Source organism: Equus przewalskii, chromosome 14 (genome assembly GCF_037783145.1).
Source record: "Equus przewalskii isolate Varuska chromosome 14, EquPr2, whole genome shotgun sequence".
Lineage (NCBI taxonomy): Eukaryota > Metazoa > Chordata > Mammalia > Perissodactyla > Equidae > Equus > Equus przewalskii.
The window spans coordinates 89380930-89404844 of NC_091844.1; the positions used below are offsets into that span (position 1 = coordinate 89380930).

A 23915-nucleotide genomic window follows, 5' to 3' on the forward strand; every position below is an offset into this window, starting at 1 on the left:
TTCATGCAAAGAATCCTCAAGAAGATGATGGAGTAAAACCTTCAACCATCTGAGGGAGAATTATTCTGACCTGGATTTTTTACTCAAACAAATATTATGGAAATAGTAAACACCTCCCAAGAACCTTCCCTTAGGAAGCTATGGGATGATGCCTCCATCCAAGAAAGAGGAAGATACGTGTTGTGTATTGGTTTGATATAATTTCAGATCCACTGGTTTATGACTGAAATGACGTTGTCTTATCTAAGAGTGAAGTTGTTATGCTGAGGGAGCTGCATCAGGATGTTGTCATCGACACCTGTTGTCATCAATCATCGTTCAATAGCTCAGCTGACGACAAGCACTTTTAGGGGCTTATCGATAAGAACATATAGAGAAGCAACTATAGCTGGGAGACATTTAAGCTTTAAATACCCAGAGTTTGTGAGGACTTATGGGCAGTGTTCGGACTGAGCAGGTGACTCTTTGCTGATCTTCTAACGAGCTCTCTGAAGACCGTGGGCATCAGCTCCTGCACAGTAAGGCATCTCTGAACCCACAGTGGTGAATCCTTGCCACGGCCCATGAAGGAGAGCATCTTGCCTGCCAACACCTGCACTGTTGTTCCCTAGCAACGTGCTCTAGCAACAGGGGGTTTTCACTTCCCCTGGCAGAGGGGTGTCAGCTCCCGCTTGGCTAAGCCATCCCTCCTGAGCACCAACTGGTATAAAGGTACACCTCAAACTAAGTTTGGACTTTATTTCTTTCCTCTCCCCTTAGCCTGGAATAAAGTGTGATTAATCTATCATTGGTTTAGAGTATGTTATTTCTTTATTGGCTTATTAAGAGACATTAGCCTGTACGCTATTGGCTTGTGAAATATTATTATAAATTTTAATTCCCACACTGAACCTGTGTTAAATAAATTATTGGCAAAGACAATCTCCATCTCTGAGCATAATTTGTGCCACCCAAACAAAACACAAGATGGAGTAAACAGGAGACAGATGACCAGATGCCCTGGGGTGGTGGCGAAGGGGGTCATCTCAAGCTCTTCAGGAGACCCAGCATGAACCAGGCCAGAGCAGCGCACACAAGGGCTCTCTGAGACTTCATATGTGGATAAGGGCATGGGGGAACATAGAGTCCATCTGCCAACAGTGTGTTCATAGTGACTACAACCAAATAGTAACTGATCATCTAATGGAACGCCCCATAGACCTACGGTGGGGGCAGAAAGTGTGTGCAACAGATAGCAAGGTGAGTGGGTTAGAAAGCATACCCTCTTCTGCCTAGTGGGAAGGCAGCAGAGAAATGCTTCTTGGTGGGACATGGTGCCCTGGCAGAGATACATTCCTTTGTATAGGGACATGGAGGCAATTACCGGAAGAAACAGCTAAAAGAGTTGAGAATCTTTGTCTGGGGAGCTGAAAATAGAATGGGGTGGTATTTGGGGAATGCTGTTTTTCATTACAAGCCATATAGAACTGTCTGACTCTTAAGCTATGTATACGTATAACTTTGATGAGAACACATATTAAATTTTTAAAAATCTGTGCTTTCTGTTGGTCATCATGATGGCTTATAATTGCAGCCTGCCAGACCACAAAAGGTCTGGAGTCAGCTACTGAATGCTCTCAGGTTCTGGAACTCATGGAGAAGTGCTTCCTGCAGCCCGGACATCTCGGGTCCTCTGGGTTAGCAAGCAGAGGGAGAAATAGAAGACCGCGGTTGCGTGTTTTCTCTCTAGAATCAGAGCCTTCTTCAGCTGCCCTCTTCCTCCTTCCCTCCGTCCACCAGCACGTTTGGTGACTGACGAACACTCCTGATGACAGCATGTTCCCGCAGTTGTTGATGAGTTCCCAGGGGTTTTCAAGGTTGCTGCAGGGAGTCCAAGTTAACAAAGGCGCTAAACACCACTGTGTCAAAGTCTATATTTAAAACCGGTAGACTATATGTATTTGTTACCAACAGAACTATTTTGAGGGGCTCCAAAGGGGATTGCGGTTTGCTGGTGGTTCTGGCTGTTACTGGAGGCCGAGTGTGCCCAGACTCTGCCGGCAGGTGTTCTTCCTTCAGCCACGGGGCTTGCGTGGCCAGTCTGCGGCGCTGAGATTAATCTGACGCAGAGCCATATACCATATGCTCGGAATGGGCCATTACTTAAAACACGAAGCACAAGGAGCACTGATAATAAAACACAGATTAGCGAGGAGAAAATTTGCCTCAAAATTGTCTATACTAGCTTTGTAAGTTACATTCATATGATCAGATTTCTTGTATTCACATCACTATTTCTCTGATTTTTTTAAATATTAAAAAGAAAACACAATATAGAGTGAAAGTTACACAGAAGTAGCTTTTTAACATAATGAGAATAAAGATAGCCCCAGTTATAAAATATTATATATGGAAAAGTACTTACAAATATCAGCCTGGAATATTCTTTCCTACCTCATCATTTGGAAACAAATTTTTAAAAGAACAGAAGAAAAGAGGAATGGAGAGAGGGAGAAAACAAGTCTGGTTTTGTTTAGCCCAAAATGCAAAAATTTCAAACAGGAGGTCACTTATATCTGTTTCCCATGAAAGATACATAGCTAAATTTCAATTTATCCTTAATATACAATCAGTCTAAAAACCAATTATGAAGTAATCACTCATTCTCGAATTTGGGGAAAAATAATGCTTTTTATTCATTACATAACTAGCCTAAAGAAAATTAAATAGGACACACCCTTGTTAAATGGGGAAAGTCAAAATTGGTCTTTTCTTATATCATGAACATTAATAAAGATAAAGTTAAAATGAATTTTATTTTACAACCATTAATAATGCACTGATCTAGTTTTTACTTAAAATCACTGCTTTACCATATACTGTGTTAAAATGAAGAAATGATTTGGATTCCTGAGAAAGGGGACCCAAGAACCCCAAACTGAAGACCAGCCCAGGAGTTACGCCCACAGCGACGTGTGTCCTCGCCGCCGTCCACGTGTCTGGGCACCGGCTGGTGGCCTGAGATGATGGGCAGAGGCTAGCTTGTTAGTTTGCTTGTCTCTGGCTTAGTCATTCAGTTTAGCATCTCTGCTCAGCACACGCACCGTGTCTATATGGTTCCAGCAGACTCTGGACCTGCCCATAACGGTGGCAGCGCAGTCAGGGTGCTCAAGGGAATTCTACAATACAGCTCGTGGGGGATTCTGTGAGAGGATCAAGAGAAACCCCACCTGAGATAGACTGCAGCCTCCAAAACTTCCTGGAAAGTTGTGAAAAATTCACTGTATTTTCAGTGAGAATCATCAGCTTCTAAACAGTCACCTAAAGAACAACGTTATTTTCTGTGCATTGGCTGTTTTCCTTTTTCTTTTCTTTTTTTTTTTTTTTTTAACCAAAATGATCCTGAAGGGTGAAGAGCCTAAGAAGAAAGACATTATTAAGAATTTCAAGAAAGGGACTTTTCAATAGAAATGTCAGCAACCTTCTAAGCGCCCCTGATGAGCAGCAGACTGAGGTTTATTTTTCCTTGGTGCGAGGCATCTGGTCGAGAACATGCGTGGCATCCACAAGACATACTTTCCCCCCTGAGCGGGGATCGAATGCCTCCAGCACTGAGCCGTGAGCCAGTGGCGCTAGAAGGTTCCACCCACTTACACTGGTTAGAACGTAAGCCCATTGGGGAGGCTTTCTATGGGTGCCAGTGGCGTGAGTGTTCTGTATTGCACTGGACAAGATATAGTGTGCTTTTATTGAAAGGCCACTGGGATAACGAAGCAATTACTCAAAAGGTAATGTCATCCCCTTTTGGCCCCCTCACTCACACAAGGAAGCCAGGGTCCTGTGCACACATGGGTCTGAAAAGACCAGGAAGCCTTTTCAGAGCAGTGGGGTTCACTCCAGTACTGGCGACAGCACTGTCTTGAAGGGAGAGCAAGATGGCTCTGTCAATACGGTCAGGTGAATTCTCACTACCTTTAAACACCAGATGTGACTCGATCGTCCATGAGTTTATATAGCCTGTGTTTAAGCTTATTTATGATTTCAATTCATATTCCACTTGAAGGTTGTAAATTCTGTTCTTTTGTTACTTCTATATGAATTAGTACCTCCATCTATTCATCTTTAACCACCTTAAATGTTACGAGAGTACTGGACAGCAACATACGAGGGCGAAAATAAACTCAGGCTTCACTGACTGTGTGCCTGGGACCATCTCTGAGGCTCATCTAAAAAGCAGAAGGACATGGGGCCTGTCTCTTCCACGGGGGATTATGAGCATCACAAGCAGAATAGAAATATGCTATTTTTTACTATCATTGGTATTATTCTTCAGTGTTAGAAAAAGAACGTATTTAAAATAATTTTTACCTAATCAGTTTTCATTTATTTATTCATTTCACATACGTTCATTGAGAAAATACTGTTTGCCAGGCACAATTCTAGACTTTTGGGATTCAAAAATAAGTTAGAGAGCACAGTCTCTGCCATAATTGTGTCCTTTTTCAGTGGAGAAAGACAGAAAATAAATGCATAAACAAGTGAGAATATGATCCATAAAGGAAAAATTGATAAATAGGACTTCATCAAAATTAAAAGTTTTGCTCTATAATATACCCTAAGACAATGAAAAGACAAGCAGCAAGTTGGTAAAAATATTTGCAAACAATGTATTCAATAAAGGACTATTATCTAGAATATACAATGAACTCTTAAAATTCAACAGTTAAAAAAAAATCCAGTTAGGACATGGGCAGACATTTCACCAAAGAGGATGTCCAGAAGCAAATGAGCACATGAAAAGACATTCCACGTCATCAGCCGTTAGGGAAACGCAAATAAAACCGCAATGAGATGTCACCACACACCTATCAGAATGACTAAAATAAAAAATAGTGACAACAAATGTGTATGGCAGCTTTATTCATAATAGCCCAAGACTGCAAACAACCCTGATGTGCCACAGCAGAAGAATGGTTACAAACTGTGGTCCATCCACACCCACACTATGGAATCCTACTCAGCAACAAGAAGAAACCAGTTATTGATACGTGTGACAACCTGGATGGATCTGCAGAGAGTTAGGCTGAGTGAAAAAAGCCAATCCCCAAAGGGTACAGACTGTAGGGTTCCATTTATAGAACGTTCTTATGTTTTTATTGAGGTAAAGTTGACATATAGCATTGCATTAGTTTCAGGTATATAGCATAATGATTTGATATTTGTATGCATTGCAAAATGATCACCAGAATAAGTCTAGTTCACATCTGTCACCATGCATACTTAGAATTTCGTTTCTTGTGATGAGAACTTTTAAGATTTACTCTCTTTGTTGTTACGTGCATCAAGTCTGCTCCAGCTCCTGGTGACCCTATGAATGAGTGACGTCCACAGTGTCCCGTCTTCAACAGCCCTGCTCAGCTTCTGCAGACTCACGCCTGTGGCTTCCTTTATGGACTCAATCCATCTCATATTTTGTTCCTCTTTTCCTGCTGCTTCCACTTTTCCCAGCATTATGGTCTTTTCCAAGGAATCCTGCATCTCACGATGGGCCCGCAGCAGGACAGCCTTGGTTTTATCATTTTTGCCTCCAGCAATAGTTCAGGCTTAATTTGCTCCGGGACCCACTTGTTCGTCTTTTTGGCAGTCCAGGGTATCTGTAGAGCTTTCCTCCAATGCCACATTTCAAATGAATCCATTTTTTTCCTGTCAGCCTTCTTTTTTTTTTTTTCAGGTGAGGAAGATTATCCCTCAGCTAACATCTGTTCCCAATCTTCCTCTATTTTGTATGTGGGACACCATCACATTGTGGCTTGATGAGTGGTGTGTAGGTCTGAACCCGAGATCTTAACCTGCCAACCCCAGGCTGCTGAAGCCGACTGGACAAACTTAAGCCCCATGCCACTGGGCCTGCCCCCGTCAGCCTTCTTCATTCTCCAGAGTTCCCACTGGTACACAGTAATGGGGACTACGACGGTGTGGATAAACTTGGCCTTGGTCTCTAACGACACTTCCTTACACTTGATGATCTTTCCTAATTCTTTCACTGCTGCCTCCCAGTCTCAGTCTTCTCCTGATTTCTTGGCTGCAGTCGCCATTTAAATGGATGACTGAACCACGGTAAACAAAATCTTTAACAATTTCAATGTCTTCATTGTCTACGTTAAAGCTGTGTAGTTCTTCTGTAGTCATGATCTTTGTCTTCTTGATAATTAAGTGCAGTCCTGCTTTGGCACTTTCTTCTTTCACTTTTGTCAGAAGTCCTTTCCAGTCATTGCTGCTTTCTGCCAGTAAAATGTTGTCATCTGCGTATCTTAGATGGTGGATGTTTCTTCCACCAATTTTCAGTCCTCCTTTGTCTGAGTCTAGACCAGTTTTTCTACATGCAGATTACATAGATGGGGAGATAAAACGCATGCCGTCTGAAACTTTGGCCTAAAGGAAACCATTCCATCTCTCCATATTCTGTCCTGATGTGGCTTCTTGTCCACAGCACAGGTCACACATCAGGACAGTCAAGTGCTGAGGGGTGCCCATTTCTTTCACAGCAGCCCATAGCTTTTCCTGGTCCACACAGTCAAAGGCATGACTGTCATCTGTAAAACATAGACTAGCCTTCTTCTGAAATTGTTGGGAGCACTCCGGTAGCCAGTGAGTAATCACAATTAGATCCCATGTGCCTCTCCCTTTTCGAAATCCAGCTTGGACATCAGGCATTTCTCATTCTGTATGAGGCAGAAGCCTTTGTTGCAGCTCCTTGAGCATCACTTTACTAGCATTGGAAAATAGAGCAATGGCCCTATACTGCACTCCTTGGCATTTCCTTTTGGGGGGATTGGAATCTATATTGAGTGTGTCTAGTCTGCAGGCCATTGTTTTGTTTTCCACATTTGTTGGTAGGGTTTTGGCAGGTTCTGTCCCTGTGGCTTGAAACACTTCTATTGCTATCCCATCCTCCCTGGTGCCTTGTTTCTCCCCTGTGCTTTCAGGGCAGCTTCCGCTTCATTTTCTAACCGTGGATTGTTCCTCATAGGAGCCTTCTTCAAAGGCGTCGGTCGTCCTTTGGCATCTTCTGTGCAGACCCTTAGTGCACTGTCTCCACCTTCCTCTGCTTTCTCCTGATCAGGCGGTGTGCTCCCCTGTTGGTCGTCCAGCATTCCTAGTCTAGGTGTGAACTTCCCTTTGACTTCCTGAATCTTCTGGAAGAGACCCTGTTCTGTTTTTGCTGCTGTCTTCTGTCTGTCTGCACTGCCCATCATAGTAGTTCTCCTTACGTCTGCATGACAGTTGCTGGAAAACAGCATTTAGGATTCCAACCCTGTTTTTGTCATCTTTTCCTTTTGCTCCTGGCCTGTCCTTACTACTCTCCGAGCAATTTTCAAATATATGACACAGTATTGTTGACTGTAGTCTCCATGCTGCACATCCCATCCCCAAGACTGCCTTATATCGTAGCTCGAATTCTGTGCCTTTTGACTCCCTCATCCATTTCATTCAACAACACCTGGCAACCACCAATGTGTTCTCTGTGTTACAGAACATTCTTGAAATGACTCAATTATAGAAATGGAAAACAGATTAGGAGTTGCAGAAAGGAGAATGAGTGTGGTTATAAAAGGACAACATGAGGGACCCTGTGGTGATGGATGTTCTGTGGCTTGGGTGCAGTGGTGGCACGTAGACCTCCCAAGTGATAAAGCCAAGTAAAGTCAAATACACACACACATATGCACACAAATGAGAACAAGTGAAACTGGGAAGTCTGAACAAGATCAATGCAACAAATTGATGTCAATCTCCTGGTTGTGATAATGTCCTAGAGTTTTGCAAAATGCTATTATTGGAGGATACTGGGTTAAAGGTACATGGGATTCCTGTATAATTTCCTCCAGCTGCATGTGAATCTGCAATTATCTCAAAACAAACAATTTAAAACAAAGGAAAATTTGTAATATGATTTCGTTAATGCAAATGCCATAAACAAAGCCCCGTATGTTGTCATCTGAGTGACTGCGGGTGAAAGGAAGAGGCCAGTAAAGCTTTGGCTGAGGACGGAGTCTGGCTGAACATCCCAAGGGACTCCCACGTGGCCAATTGCTGTTTGTGTTTTGCAACTAAGCTACCTGCTAAACAGTCCATTTGAGAGCTCATCCTGGGAATTCCATTATAAATTATCACAAGCAGCATATGTGACAGAAAACTGTAAGCAGCCAGAACCGTGGCTGCATAGTCCCTCATACTGTCCCTGAATAATTGGGAAAAGGTGACGTCTTATAAGATCATGTCACTAAGGGAGTTCAATCATTAGTAGATGGTTCTGTGAATTCTTAAATAGTATTTTGTTGAAAGAATATTTTATCTCAGTTCATTTCATTCTGTTTTTTTAAATTCTGCTTTTCTGAAGAAATTTCTACTTTACATACCAATTGTCTTAAATCAGAATATATATACATTTAATAAGAAGCATTGGAGGCCAGCCCCATGGCTGAGTGGTTAAGTTGGCACTCTCCGCTGTGGCAGTCCAGGGTTTCTCTGGTTCTGATCCTGGGTGCGGACATGGCACCGCTTGTCAGGCCACGTTGAGGCAGTGTCCCACATGCCACAACTAAAATGACCTGCAACTAAGATATACAACTAGGGACCAGGGGGGACTTGGGGAGATAAAGCAGAAAAAAAAAAAGATTGGCACCTGAGCTAACAACTGTTGCCAATCTTTAGAAAACAGAAAAAGAAGCATCAAACACCCTTCAAGGGCATTTAGCCTAAAACCCATTTGCCAGTGACTTTCTAATCTATGTCTCATAAATGACTCCCAGATGAAAATACAGCCTGGAGAAGAGGTTGTATCGCATGCTAACAGGGACCCTAACTTCACCTCTTCCGGCAGTGGGGCAGGGTCTCTCGTGTTTGTGAGCACAGCCTGGCTCCTTGTGAGCTCAGGGGAACCAGGGAAGTAGCCAAGGCTCCCATCCCCAGAGGATGGGAGGACAGAGACAGGGGTATTTGGAGGAATAGCCTCCATGAAAAGCTAAGACAGGGCAGTGGTTCATGTGGGAAATGAGATGGGCATTTTCACCTCCCTGATTTGTGAATATGTGTGTGGAGAATAGAGCACACACCAAATAAAACCTGTCATTTCCTCCATAAAATTCTATTTTGTAGATGCTTATCACTTTAATGAAAAACCTGCCCTTTTCCTGACTATTTTCAGACATATCTGCTGCCAAGACACTCTAGCCTACCCACTCAGGGGCGAGCACGGTGATCTCTAGGTCTGTCTCCTTGTAACCTTCTATGGACCTTGAGGATTCCCCAAAATGATGACAGAACCTGTGATGAATCTGTAGAACATTATAAAAGGCTTCAGGTGATAGAGGCGAATTTCTAGGATTACAAGAAGAGTCAGATGTTGTATAAATTAACTTAATACTATTTTACCAAAGTGTGATTTTTTAACAAAGTGTTGGCAATACCTCAGATGGAGTATCTTTCATCATTCATGTCCGATCCTATTCATGTGTTCTCAGTCAGTTAATGGTTTTGCTTTATGTTGTTTCATTTATAAGATTTATTTAAATTTGTCTATTTGATGTCCTTCACATGGTGAGAATTAACATGCATTTTCATAAAGCCATTATATTGAATACCATCCAAACCATTCTTAGCCAATTTATTAAGTAATGTCTCAGAACATATTCAAAATAACTGTGCCCACTCTGTAAATATTAATCATAGAAGATTATGCATAATGCCCACTTTAAACACTGTATTTAGATCTTGCTTTATAGTTATAACAGTAAAATTTTTAAATTATTGCTTAAGAAGTTGTATTTTGTTTTATTTTTTAATTAGCAAATAGCATGCTCTTGTAAAATCGTGTAGGTGGAAAAGACTACAGCTTATTGACCGTCTTTGAGTGGAGAAGGACAAAAACGGAAACACAAAGGACCACCTACTGATGACATCAGCTGTGTATACATACAAACACACGTTGCACGCTTCTCTCATGAGCCCCTAAAGATTTCATAGCCTTAATACTTTTTAGACTTAATTGCAAAAATAACTCTTACCCTTAGTTTTATAAGAACATGTTTACAGTTTTGTGTAATTTTTACTTCACAAACAGTAATTTAATTAGTTTTCTAAAGACATTTTTCTATAAGAAATTATTTACCAGAAATTAATTGGTTGTGAGATTAGCGGGTTGTCTCGACCGCCCCTCCTGCGGCGTCTCCGTGTGTCTGGGCACTCGGCCTGGGTATTAGGACCCGACTCTCTCCAGGTGCAAACCTCCCTGATAATCCCATCCCTCACGTAGGATTTCTGTTTCATTATGCGCGTCAGCCTCATTACTCTGTCTTTTTATTCTTCTCTAGAGTGACCACATCTGGTGGAAGAGGAAAAAAAATGTAGTTATTGAATCCAGTCAAGTGTTTGCATCTCTGAAATTTTCAACAACATCAGTCAAGGAAGGTTCCGGTTGGTTCCACAGACATATGGCTATCCCGGGAGCCACATAACGGTAATGACTCTATGTCAGACTTCAGGCTTTACATGCAGACAAATGTTTTATATATTTACCTTAAAATATCTTCCTTTGGAAAGGATAAAGATGGTTTTGTGAATGGAGGGTCTTTTTTAATTTGATAAAGAGCATGACATCCTCTAATTTTAATAAACAAACTCAATGTAAAGTCAGAATTTATAATCTACTGCTCAGCATAGACTCAAGTAGCCTTCTGTTATCCAATTACAACATTACTCAAAAAATAATTTCCTAACCGTATTCATGGATCTGTTCACCCTTTGGCAGTTGTACAGAAGCTCCTTTGTACAAAGCACCTTTAAAATCAGATTTCTGTTTCCACTACTAGTTCTATTTAGGGACATCTTGTCTTTAAGGAAATTAAGTAGGTCTTTAATTAGGGCCTCATTTGCATAGCCCAAGGTCTTTTTGGGTCGCTGTCAATTACTGTTGATAAACCTCCCTCAATGCCACTGTGGACCTTGACGGCCATGCTCTCGCGAAACTTCAAGTTGTGGCTAAGTTTCCTTTGTAAGATTTCTTTTAATTGTGGTAAAATACAAATAACACAAAATTTGTCATTTTAACCATGTTTAAGTGTATAGTTCGGTGGCATTAAGTACATTTACAGATCTGTGCAACCGTCAGCACCATCTACCTCCAGAACTTTTTTCATCTCCCAAACTAAAACTCTGTGCTCACTAAGGCAGTCACTCTCCACCCTCTTCCTCCAGCTTCGAGCAACCACCATTCCACTTTCTGTCTCTGAACTGGACTATTCTAGATACCTCTTATGAGTGGAATCATACAGTATTTGTCCTTTTGCACCCCTCTTATTTCACTTAGCATGTATTATCAGCATGTTATTATTATTCACTTAGTTTATTATTTCACTTAACATAATGTTATAGCGTATGTCAGAATTTCTGTCCTTTTTAAGACTAAATAATATTCCATTGTACTATGTACCACATTTTGTTTATCCATTTACCCATAGATGGACACTTGGGTTACTTCTGTCTTTTGGCTGTTGTGAACAACATGACTGTGAACATGAGTGTACAAATATCCGTTTGAGTCCCTGCTTTCAATTCTACTATTATTTACCCAGAAGTGGAGTTGCTGGGTCATATGGTAATTCTAATTTCAATTTTTTAAGGAACCACCATACTGTTTTCCATAGTGGCTGCATCACTTTATGTTCCTACCAAGAGTGTACAAGGGTTCCAATTTCTCCACATCCTCCCCAAAACTTGTTGTTCTCTGTCTTTTTGTTTTATTATAGCTATCCTGATAGGTGTGAGGTGGTATCTCCTTGTGGTTTTGACTTGCATTTTCGTAATGATCAACGATGTTGAACATCTTTCCATGTGCTCATTGGCCATTTGTATATCCTCTTTTGTTGCCTATGCTTTTGGTGTCATATTCAAAAAATTGCTGAATCCAATGTCATGAAGCTTTTTCTTTATATATTCCTCTGAGAATTTTACAGTTTTAGCTCTATGTTTAAGCCTTTGTTCCATTTTTAGTTAATTTTTGTGTATGAAGTGAGTTAAAGGTCCAACTTCATTCTTTTGCATGTAGGTATTCAGTTTTCTCAACACCGTTTGTTGAAAAGACTGTCCTTTTCCCAATGAAAGGTCTTGGCACCCTTGTCAAATCATTTGACCAACTATGTGTGGGTTTATTTCTGGGTTCTCTGTTCCATTCCATTGGTCTATTATCTCTAAATTTATGCCAGTACCACACTGTTTTGATTACCGTAGCTTTGTAGTAATTTTTGAAATCAAGAAGTATGAAACTTCCAGTTTGTTCTTCTTTTTCCAGACTGTTTTGCCCATTTGGAGGTCCCTTGAGATTCCATATGAATTTTAGGATTGATCTATCTATTTATGCAGAAAATGACTTTGGGATTTTGATAGAGATTGCATTGAATCTGTAGATCACATGGCTAAGTTTGTTGATCAGACAGAAATTGAGGTTTTCATACTTTATAGTAGTGAATTTCCATATCCACGTACCATTAACTTAGAAAATTCCTTTTTTTCAGTTTGAAAAAATATTCAGATTTTATTATGAGTTTTTTTCTGAGCTTGGTCTGGTGAACAATAAGCAATTATATATGAATATTAAATATAGAGTTTTACAAAATCTGCACTGAGGATGAGGATACAGTTTGTGTTTAATTTCTTAAAACTCAGCATTTTGAAGGCTTTTATTCTCTAGCAGTAATTCCTTAGTCGAAAGCCACTGATGTCATGGAATGTTTCACATAATATCTGCCATCAAAGGTAAGTATATCTGGCATTCAGGAGTTCTTTGTTCATGATAAGAGACTACAAGATATAAAAACTTAGATATTGTGGGACATCTCCCAAGACCACAGTCAACATAAATGATGCAGAGGACACAGTGTAATGAGTGTGTGACACCCCCCTGTGTCATCTTTGGTGTAATGAAACCTGTCAATGATTGAGCCCTGCCATGTACACCAGCACTCTGCAAGCACTGAATTCCTCCCAAACTCTGTGATTCTGAGCGATTATTTTTTTCCACTTTAAAGGTCACTAAAAGGACGATGAGAGAACTTAAGTAACTATCCTAACATGATGTAATTAATAAGTAGCCAAGACAGTTCCTGACCCAGGCATGGGTGGTCTACAATGGAATGGAAAGAAATTCTGTTTAGGATCTAGATTTAACATAAATCACTAATTCCAAGTAACCTTCAAATTTCAATGGTTAATCCAAGTCTACTTTCAAGTCAAATAAAAATATTTAGAAGTTATCATTAAACTATGGATGCAACAAAAAACTACTCAAAGAAAAGGCTTTGTTCACAACTACCCTTTGTCACAGGTACCAAGGAATAAATGTGTAGTAATCATTTTTCATTAGTTTCTCATTTTCTCAACACTGTTGAGTACTTATTTTGTTCCAGGAACTCTTCTAGTTTCTGGAGGTATAAAAATGAATTAGAGATGGCCCTTGTCCTCAAAGAGTCACAAGTTGAACAAACAGAAAACACAGAAAGGACGCTGAAGAGACGAGACTGCAAGGTGCTTCCTTCACTGCAAAATCTATGCCTCGTTTCTTTCTATATTCCACGGCTGAGCATATTTCCTGGTTCCTATGAGGTGCTCAGTCACCTCTCATTGAGTCAAAAGAACTCTGAGTAAGATGATTTAGGAAGGCGCAGAAGAGGTCTTAACTCTGATTAGAGAGGTCAGAGATGACTTTACAGAGGAGGTGATCCCAGAACTGAGTCTTGAAGGATCAGTTGATTAGATGGATAAATCTGGGAATGACTTACTATGTAGTAAAACAATACAAAACCCAGAGATGGGATCAAGGCATAGATATGGATACCGGTGACTTGGCATATACAGCTACATATTAGGACAAAAGGCTTAACTCTTCGTGGCTTGGGATTGGTGTTCGTAAAACAAGTGTGGTTCTGTATGACTTCTGTGGTCCACAGGAGAGAGAACGTTATGTGGTTCTGTCTCATTACCCTTTCAGATGCAGTGTATGGAGTGGTCCACTGTAAGGACTTGTCTACCTGCTCTCAATTCTAGAAACTGATTACAAACTGCTTTCACTCCTTTGCCCACCACCCTTTCTACCTCCCATGAAACGTTATTGTACTCAACTGTCTGGATTCTAGTTTGGCCTCCATGATGCAGTTGTTCGAATGATAGATTTCCAGGATTGTTCTTTTGTTGGTCCTACTCTTTAGAATACAACTCAAAATCAGAAATGCTCAAGTGGAAGGCCTGTAGTACCTGCCACCGTCGCTAACTAGTGGCTGTCGAGTGCAGCCTAGTCCTGTGGCCTTCAACTTCTGGGTCTTCCTCACCCTGTGACTCCTCACTGCCCCATGTGTCATGTTTCCTGTCCACAGCAGCAGCTTTCTTTAGCATCCCCAGTTCAGAAGGACTTTAGGGCTTGCTCTTAGGGGAGAAATAAAAGTGCCACAGAACAAGATTTAGATTGAGGGCATTTTTTGTCCTAGTGTGTCCCAATTAGCCACTGTGATTGCTGAGCCATGAACACCTGTGGCGTCTCCGCAGCTGGCACTCTAGGAAATCCAATTTCCTCTGAACTAGAGCCCAAAGAGAAAATCACACTCTGCATCCAATTTCCATGCTAAAGACGACTTAAAATAAAATCAATATCTGTTTCCCAAAAAACTTTATGAATTGTGTTCTGAATGGTGACTATTTTAAAGAAAAGTGCATCGTGGGTCCAGAAGGAAGAATCTGCTGAAATAGCTCCAACTTTGTAAATCTGTGCCCTTTGACCCTTTGAAATGAATTTATTTAAAACAGCTAACAAATACCATTAGGTTTCATCCTAGCACTGCCAGTAACCACGTGTATGCCTTTGGGCAAATCCCTTCAAAGCCTTACTTTCTTTTTCTGTAAAATAGGAATAGAGGGCTAGATCAAATGAGGTAGATACACGAAAATAAAGTTAACTACCAATGACAATAATAATAGTTATTCATTAAATATCTACTGTGTACCAAGTGTTTTTCTGAAAGTGCTGCTCCACGCATCCCATTTGGTCCTCAAAACACCCTAGGAAGTTGGCACTATTCTTATCCATATTCATTTATATTGGAGAAAACCAATGTACAGAGAAGTTAAATAATTCATTCAGTGTTACGCAGTTAGTAAAGGGCACAGATGGGATTCAAACCTGGGTTGGCATTTTAACTTCCCAGCCCATGTTCTTCACTCCTGGGAACCACCTCTGCAATGTTTCCAAAGCCCTCTGCAGCTATCACACCTTAGTACTCTTGTGTCTGTTCCACATATACTCACAATATATAATTTTTGTGTGCATGTATAATGTATTCTGTGTGTGTCTCTATATGTGTACACACCAAGAATTTGTAAAACTGCCAGGCTGCTACTAAATGACACTGTTTTGCCTGATGGTGCCATGCTGTTAATCTGACGTTGCAATTCACCACTCCCTTGTACCCTTTCCCAGAAAACAGCCAAATAACTGAGGCACGTTTGTCAGGATCATCCCTAACTCATGACGTAATGCTTTTCAATTGTTTTCACAGTGATTCATTCATATTGCTTAAATAATCTTTGTGACTTTTGTTTCTCTCCATTTTAACAATGACTGTTAAATGTGATGTTATAAAATAATGTGAATAGTAAGAAAGTGTTTAAGCTTTGATTTTTCTAGAATTTAGTTTAGGAAATAGTAGAAATTTGCATTTTTCCTGACTTATATCAAAGTCATGGACCACCACTCTCTTGGAAAGTAGAATACAAATTGCAAATCCCTGCTTTCCTACTCTGGAGTGTGACAGAAACTGCAAATCATGAAATTTCTTTCCTCCCAGCAGAGAACAATCACCTTCGGTCAGTGGGCGTTTTAACTGAAGCAAAGTTGGGAAGTAGGTGAGGTCATGTGGGACACAGATCACTTGGAGGAACTCAGATCTAGGGGCAGCCATATATTATAAAGGGCTTCAGACAGCCAGGGTCCGTCTGGGGGAATGGGAGTCAGGGGTCGCCAGAGCCGAGCTTCTCTTTGCTCTGTGGAGGGTGCTGCTGCTGTGAATGCAGGTTGACCTCAGAAGCCGCCTCCCATGTGCGCACACTTCTTGCTCATCACTGGTGGCGTCGAGCTTGACAGGTCCAGCAGTGCCTTCACACCCCATGCATCCAGGAAAGCTTCAGGGTGACTGGGATTTTCCACACGGGAATTTTGGAGCTTGAACGCCCTTTCCTCCTGTTTCCTTGGGGATGGGAGCAGGGAAGCTTTCATATCCAAGAGGCCAAGAGAGCACAGCACTTGCTAAAGCTACACATTCCGATTCAGTGAAACCTCAGGCAGCTGTGTCAGTTCCTGTCCTCCTCAGAGCTGCCTTATAGGCTTTGGGGGTGGAGGGAAACAGAAGTGGAGTGTGCTGAAGTTGTCCCTAAGACTCCTGGTGCCAACTGTTGTGACCATCAGACTAGGTATCATCAATTTCTCAAAAAACAGAAAGCAGAACCATTTTTCGAACGAGTGCTGTATGTACGGTATTTGGTTTAGTGCTGTGGTCTGTGCCTTCCACAGGCTTACCATCCAGGGTCTGACACAGTCCTCAGTTTACTCTGGATAACCCCGCCCCTCACAGCAGGGACCTTTGCAGAGTCCCTGTGGAGACTAAAAGCACGATTATCTGCTAAAACTCTGTGATGGGTAAGAAAGCTGTATCCTGAAGCCTTGCTGAGAGGAAGTTTTGTTGTGGTGGTTTAAGCTCAATGCTGACTTTATTTACCATCATTCTATTTTCAGGTGACAGTTTACATCCTGTCCTTGGGTCTTGATTTTTGTTTGAAAAAAAGATTGTGCACTATCTTATTTTTATAGATCTACCATTTTTCGTAGATCTACCATTATTAGTATGTTTGGAGAAGCATATTCTGCTTAAATAACTAGTAACATCTTCCACTTAAGCTTTTGATAATCAAATTCTTTGTCTGCTAATGTCAACAGTTCCTTGTAGTTAGCCAATTTTGTGTGTGTGTGTGTGTGTGTGTGTGTGTGAGGAAGATTGGCCCTGAGATAACATCTGCTGCCAATCTTCCTCTTTTTGCTTGGGGAAGACTGTTGGTGAGCTAACACCCATGCCAATCTTCCTCTATTTTATGTGGGATGCCACCAGGGTACGGCTTGATGAGCGACACCAGGTCCATGCCTGAGATCCGAATCTGGGAACCCTGAGCTGCCAAAGGAGAGTATGCAAACTTAACTATATGCCACCAGGCCAGCCTGCCAAATTTTTGTTATCATAAAAAAGTAGTGTGTTGAACTTTTAAATTTCCTTCCAAACAATGGAAACTTATAACATGATTCAATATCCTAAGACTTGTACAATATATCTGCCAAAAATAAAATATTTAGGATGTGTAATCTTTCTTCTCATTTCTCAAGGAGAATTTACATGTAGCCACATCCCCTAGAAGATTCGAGAATGGCCATCAGAGGCACATTTTTTCTCTTTTTGGGAGACAAATGCAATTACCCTCAGATAATATAGAAGTTAAATGAATAATCTCCCCTAACCAAAATCACCTTCAAGAGACAGAAATTTTAGTGTGTGCGTTGTTTTAGTGATACATTAATGTACAAACAAACAAATAGGAATCAGCCCCATTAGAATATAACAGTAACAGCTACACTGTAACTTATTAGCATATTAAATTTAACAAAAAATATTAACCAAAATTAGACAGAGGGCACAGAAAGATATTTCAGAAAAGATACAAATAGCTTTTACATTAGAAAAGATGCTCAACCTCACTACATCATAAATTCATGTTAGAGTTACAATGTCAAAATGATGCGGGGACGGCGAGCCGAAGAGTCGAAAGAAAGATTTCTTGGACTCTCAAGGTCTGGCAGTAGTGCTCTTTTATTTAGAGAATAGTACGGAATAGCATGGGGACAGGACCCATGGGCAGTAAAGCGCTGCTGCAATGTGTTGAGGGTTAGGGCTAAATTTATAAGGCACGGGTACATGACTTATTTTTACTGGAAAAAGAAAAGACGATGTAAAAAGTCATTAAATGGTTTCAGTGCAGATGGGGTCTGGTTATTGTGCGGTCGTATAACTTTAGATACGAATCTGGTCATATAGATCGGCATGTAGGTGAGGATGCCCTGGGCTTCTCTCCCTGGGGCAGCCCTAATTCATACTACAAAAATCCACCAGGTCATATAGATCGGCATGTAGGCCAGGTCACCTTGGGCTTCTCTACCTGGGGCAGCCTTAATCCACATCAATAGCATCGTTTGCCTATCAGCCAGCAATAATCCAACAGGTTGACAGTGGCAGCACTGGGGAGTGTGAGCGATAGACAATTACCAGCAACATCAGTGAAGCTTAGAAAGGATATTTTCTCCGTATTAGGGATTCCACTTCCGGGTACTCAGTGTAAGAATACTCACACACTTGAGCTGTTGTATTTACAAAGCTGCAGCAGGGCAGTCAGTAGTGAGCGTGGCCTCTGCAGAGGCACAGCACGACCCCAACGCTGGCTTTACCCTGACCAGTTAGACATCCTCAGACAAGCTATTTGATCTCTGTGTGCCTCAGTTTCCTTTTCTATATGTCAGGAACAATCACAGAATATTTATCCTAGTGGGTTATGGTAAGGACTGGATGAATTAAATGCCATTTGTCACACAGTGAACATTTTAGAGGAGTCGGCTATTTTTATTCCGTGCATTATAGACTTGCTGTAAGAGGAAGGATTTGGGAAACAATTATTCATCCACAGGAGACTAGTTAAATAACGTGCGTTATATTCATGCAATAGAACACTATGAATTAAGTTTTTTACAATGAGGGAGCTTATATGAACCTAGCCCCACGTATATTGTGAAATGAAAAATTGCAGGGTGTCAAACCATGTGGGTAGTGCTCCCATTCGTATATTTTAAAAGCGTGTTTATACACTGATGTCTGTCAGTGTATAGAACATGGGGGAAGGAAATACTAGGTCGTCTCAAAAAGAAAGAATTAGATGTTGGGGTAGGAAGAGTTTCTTTTCATGGCAAACCTTCTGATACCTTAAGAATGTTGTCCATGTATACGGGTATTCCTCTTTAAAACAATTCATCTTTGTATTCACCAAATATTCATGGAGAGACTATATGCAGGCCACTGTGTGGAGCCTACAAAGGGTCCCAAAGAGACGCAAGAGGGCGTGACTCTGGGGGAGCCGACACCCTACAGCAGGTTAGGCCTGCTGCTGAGGTTGACAACGTGGACCGGGGCTGATTCACGGGAAAGGAATGGTAGAACCACATCAGTGCCTAATTCCAAGGGAGGCCAGGCTCTTGAAAGAAGAAAGGTGTCCTGGAGATGCAAACAATTCAATCAATTTGAGAGAACCGTGGAGACAGAATGTCCACAGCGTGAGCAAGGGCATTGAGGCAAAGAACACAGGTGCTGTCTGGAAAAGAGGCAGTTTGTCTAATCTCTGGTGAGTGTGTGGTACAACTGTATGGGCAGGGCCCAGGCAAATTGGGACTGTTAGTTGCTGGGAACTTATTTAAAATGCTTTGCCTGCTCTCCTGAGAAAAGCCTTGAAACTGTGAGGGTAAGAGGATTCCATGCACATGGTGTGGGGTTGTTCATTTTCTTCTTCCAGAACTGTGTATCACGAGCAGGTGGGTGGCCTTGCCGCTGATCTCTGAATTATTCAAAGCACTTGCAGATCTGTGTTTTGCCCCCTGTGCTGCTCCGCGGGGCCTCCTCCCAGGGCCTCTCCCAAGGCCTGCTGCTTCAGCACTTTGAGAAAGGCCAGGCAAAATCAATTGCAGGCGAGCGGCTGCCTGCTAGAAGCCTGCCCCAGAAACTGTGCTATCTGCACAGTGATGGATGAGGCTAATCTTCCCGTCATTTCATGGGAGATTTACATGCATAACTCTCATTAGTGCTAATGGGAGTTTCTTGCATAAATCTTACATGCGGGAAGGTAAGAAAAAATCAGTTTTCTTTTATTCTCTATCGGTTTTCTTACTCAAGGCCTCATTCCTCCAGTGGGGGGCTGGCTTTGGGGTGTTACCACGCGCCTTGCACTTAAGCCGCTGGCGCTCTTCATTTACATGGAAATGGACCATAAACAGGGTTCTGAACTCACATGTTTAAACACCTCCTACTTGTGCCATCATCCTTGCAAGTACAGAGATCCAATTAGTGCAACCAATCCAACAAATTTCCATGTGTCAGTTGTACCTGCTGTGAATGTCATTCCGTTCAGTGATAACAGGGCTTGCATCCCAAAATAGAGGTAGGGGGTAGAGGCAAAGGAACACTGAGTCCTTGTTGTGAACTGAATTATTTTTAAAGTGACTGCAGATACTGATACTTTTTAAAGTGCTAGCCTGTATATGAAGCTGGGATTGGGGTGAGGGGAGGAAGGCTAGACTGGTCCCTATCACTCAATTGCCATCCCTTCCTTCAAGTCTATTAAATGGGAGTCCATTTCTAACATCCATGCCGCCATCTAGAGAAGAGCTGAGTCGCTACTAAGAGCGCATCTGAAATGCCAAACACAGGCTTAGTTTCATCCTATGTCTACATGGGAGACTCCAGCACTTTTCAAAGCCTACTGAACACTTTTTTGTGTTATTTTGAATATATGCCATTTTCCCATCATATTACACTACACTCACAGCTTTGGATGTCTGCTGTTTGGAGTTAGGAGATGGTTGATGGTGAGTTTGGCATCATATGGGCACTCTATACTTGTATTTAAGCATGTGCATATATAGCTGCCAATAAAAGTTTGCCCTAATAATTTCAGGTCCATCTAGTTCTGATGGAGAGTCACGAATGGGTGTATTGTGATATAAAGACCTTTTCATTGTAACTTAAATTGTGTAATGATTTATGGACATATTAACCCTATATGTTGTCTTACCATTGTGTATGTTCGTATGTATATGGATGGCATGGTGATGCATAAAAGAACCTGTATCTGAGTAAGACAGATAGATTAATAGAAGACATGTGGATGAACACAACAAAAGAGATGAAAACAATGATTTTAAAAATTTCATCCAGGAAATCAGTACTTCAGTTAGTTAAATTAACAATGGAAGAAAAGTACTTTTCTGAATTTTTTCCTTTATTAATCCTTTTCCTAGAAAATAATCTATTTGTTGGATTCAGTTTCTGTTAACTAAAATGATAAAAATTATGTCTTTCTCTCTAATCAATCAAATTCTCCTTCAGTTGAATTTTGGCCTTATCTTTAATAGAGATTATTTTTAAGTTGATATTCATTTCAATTACTATGGATAATTGGGTATATCTTTGTGTGTCCACATTCATGCATTCATTTTTGAACATGTGTGACTGAGTACCTATGAAGTGACAGGCGTTGTTCTAGATGCTGGTGACATGACAGAGAGCAGAACAGCGACACTGCCCTTCCAGGAAGACAGGTGAAGAGGATGGAGATGATGCAGGAGATCGAGAGGAGGCTTGCTGGAGAGAGCTCCCTGTGTAGGGGAGAGGAGCAGGGATCACTGCCGCAGGGAGGGCCTGACTTCTAACAGGAGCAGTGGTGAGAGAGATCTGAAAGAGTGAGGGGAGGAAGGGATGGAGATGTCGCATTGCCACGAGGCACTGAAGACCCATTTGAGGCTCAGGGTCATGCTTTGAAGTCAGACCAGACTGTGTACTTCCTTCCAGCCACATTCAGCTGAGAGTTCAGTGCAAAGCAGACTGAGGATTCAACTTTTCGCAGGGGAGTGAATTAATGAGAGACAGTCAAGGCAGTTTATGGAGCATGCAGAGCAGTGAATGTCATCATCATCCATCCAGTGTAAGTGCGTGAGAGAGGAAGTGAGGACAGGAGGATGGTGAGAGTGAGTGAGGAAATGGTAGGATCAATGGATTATGTGCTGGATGGTGTGGTTGTTCAAAGGATTGTTGGAGTCAGGGAACCAGAAGGAGAAGTTGGAAAGACAAGAGGTGGAAGCTAGAGTGGAGTCTTGGAGTCTGAGATAAGAAGAGGTGTAGCCATGGGAGTAGATGGTCAAAGGAGAAAAACGTGGTAGAGGAATCAAGAAGCCAGAGTTGTGGAGGGATGCATGACATGGGTGTAGAAATCATCAGAGGTGTTGCAGGCTGGTTTGGAGATCACAACCGTGAGCCAGGAGCGAAAATCTTCAAGGAGTAAGGCGAGGTCCCTGGCTTCTGGCGACATCAGAGGGTCTCTCTGAGTCTTGGATGAGCTGAGACTCAATGCTGGAGGTTTTTATGGAAGTGGAGGGAGAGTGGTGGAGGAGCAGGAGGACGTGTGTCCCATCAGGTGGCCACATGAGGGGGCTTCCACGGGTGCAGTGCGGGGGAGAGCCTGCTTCCGGGAAGCGGAGACGAGACGGGAAGAACACCTGAAGAGAACACGCTGAGTGACACAGGAGTTTGCAGCTGACTGGCCTCGAGCTCCAGAGGCCGCTACAGGGATGATTTCCAGAACAAAGAGTGAGAAGTGGGGTCAGAATGGGGACAAATGCCGAAAGAGTAAGGCTTTGAAACCAAGCTGAGGGACGGTTGACTCGAGAACTTGGGCTCTTAATGGTCACAGACACTTAGGGAAAAGATCACAAGTAAGTGCCAACCCCAGGCATGGCGGTGGTGAGGTGTGAGTGTCAGGAACAGAGGGGAATGCTTTGTAAAGTTCCGAGGTCCTTTTTTATTTCTGCCAATGGTGAGAATCGATAAGAAAATAACAAGCAACTCTGTGGGATCCCCATTGTAATTTAGCATTAATTGTAGGTCACATATTAGAACAGGGTACCTAAGAAAATAAATGGATCAGTGTGACGAAATGAAACATACATAACATTGTGAATTTGAGCACGGAAATCATTTAAGTGCTTAGTAAAATGTATCACAGAGTTTATTTCAAATTGTGTGCCCTTTAAGTGTTCTTCAGAGTTGACACAAAGATGCAGTGCTATCATCTTGAAAACAAAATTTACATATAAAATTGACATAATCGAAGGTTATTTAATAAGAGAGCTAGAAGACAGAGAGAAGCTACCTAAAACCGTTTGCTTACGAGAACTTAAATGCGTTTATGATGCAATCTCCTTAGAAGGGAAGGACTTTCCTACAGTCAAAGAATCTTCCAGTTCTAAGCTACCACATGTGATGGTTAAAGTGAGAAGATGGTTGTTATAAAAGATTTTGGCTAGACACAGCTGCAGATGTCTCACTTAAAAACCATCTGCTTCGGCTGCAAGATGCAGGTACCAGAAGCCCCACCCTCCTCCCCAGAGAATCCACGGGAATGACACAGGGACGTCCCAGTGCACCGCGGTGAGCAGGGGCGAAGGCCAGGGTGGCTGCAGGTGGAAGGGGCGGCCAGCACTGCCCTGGCAGCTGCCCTGCAGGCTTCTGCTGCAGGGAGGGCGACATCCCAGCGCTGTGTCCCAGGGTGCGAGGAGCTGTGATGTGGGTTTCTCATGTTTGGTGGAGGAAATGTTTGGTAAAAGACAAAGTATATCTTTGTCAAACTGAAAGCCATCATAGCACGACCCAATTGACAGTTAATTCCAATTCAGCTAGCAGTGCGCTGAGTAGCGGTCTGGGGAAGGCTCTAACAGAGACCGCAAGTCCTCGCGCTCAGAGCCTGAAGGCGGACAGGGGCACCTGCCCCAGGAGCGCACTCTGTGTTGGATTTGCAGGTGGCCCCGACAAAACCCACATGTGGCACTTTCATAGTCTTCATCAACCTCCACAAATAGTAAATTTATGCCATATAATTTAATTTCATTCCTGCCTTTCTTCAAAGCTTTAGTTTAATTAAAGAGATCAAGTTACCAGCCACAGAATTATTAATGCGACAGTAATGTATCTTTATATTCACCT

General features: G+C 41.9%; 1 protein-coding gene across 50 annotated transcripts in view; it reads left to right on the top strand.

Moving 5' to 3' along the window:
• The window catches only part of MYT1L (myelin transcription factor 1 like), a 448087-nt gene that overhangs the window by 220630 nt on the left and 203542 nt on the right, over positions 1–23915 (top strand). For all 50 annotated transcript variants that reach the window (XM_070571805.1, XM_070571813.1, XM_070571850.1 and 47 more), the window contains exon 4: positions 10353–10498. The gene's annotated coding sequence lies outside the window, so the exon portion shown is untranslated. The remainder of the gene's footprint in view (positions 1–10352; positions 10499–23915) is intronic.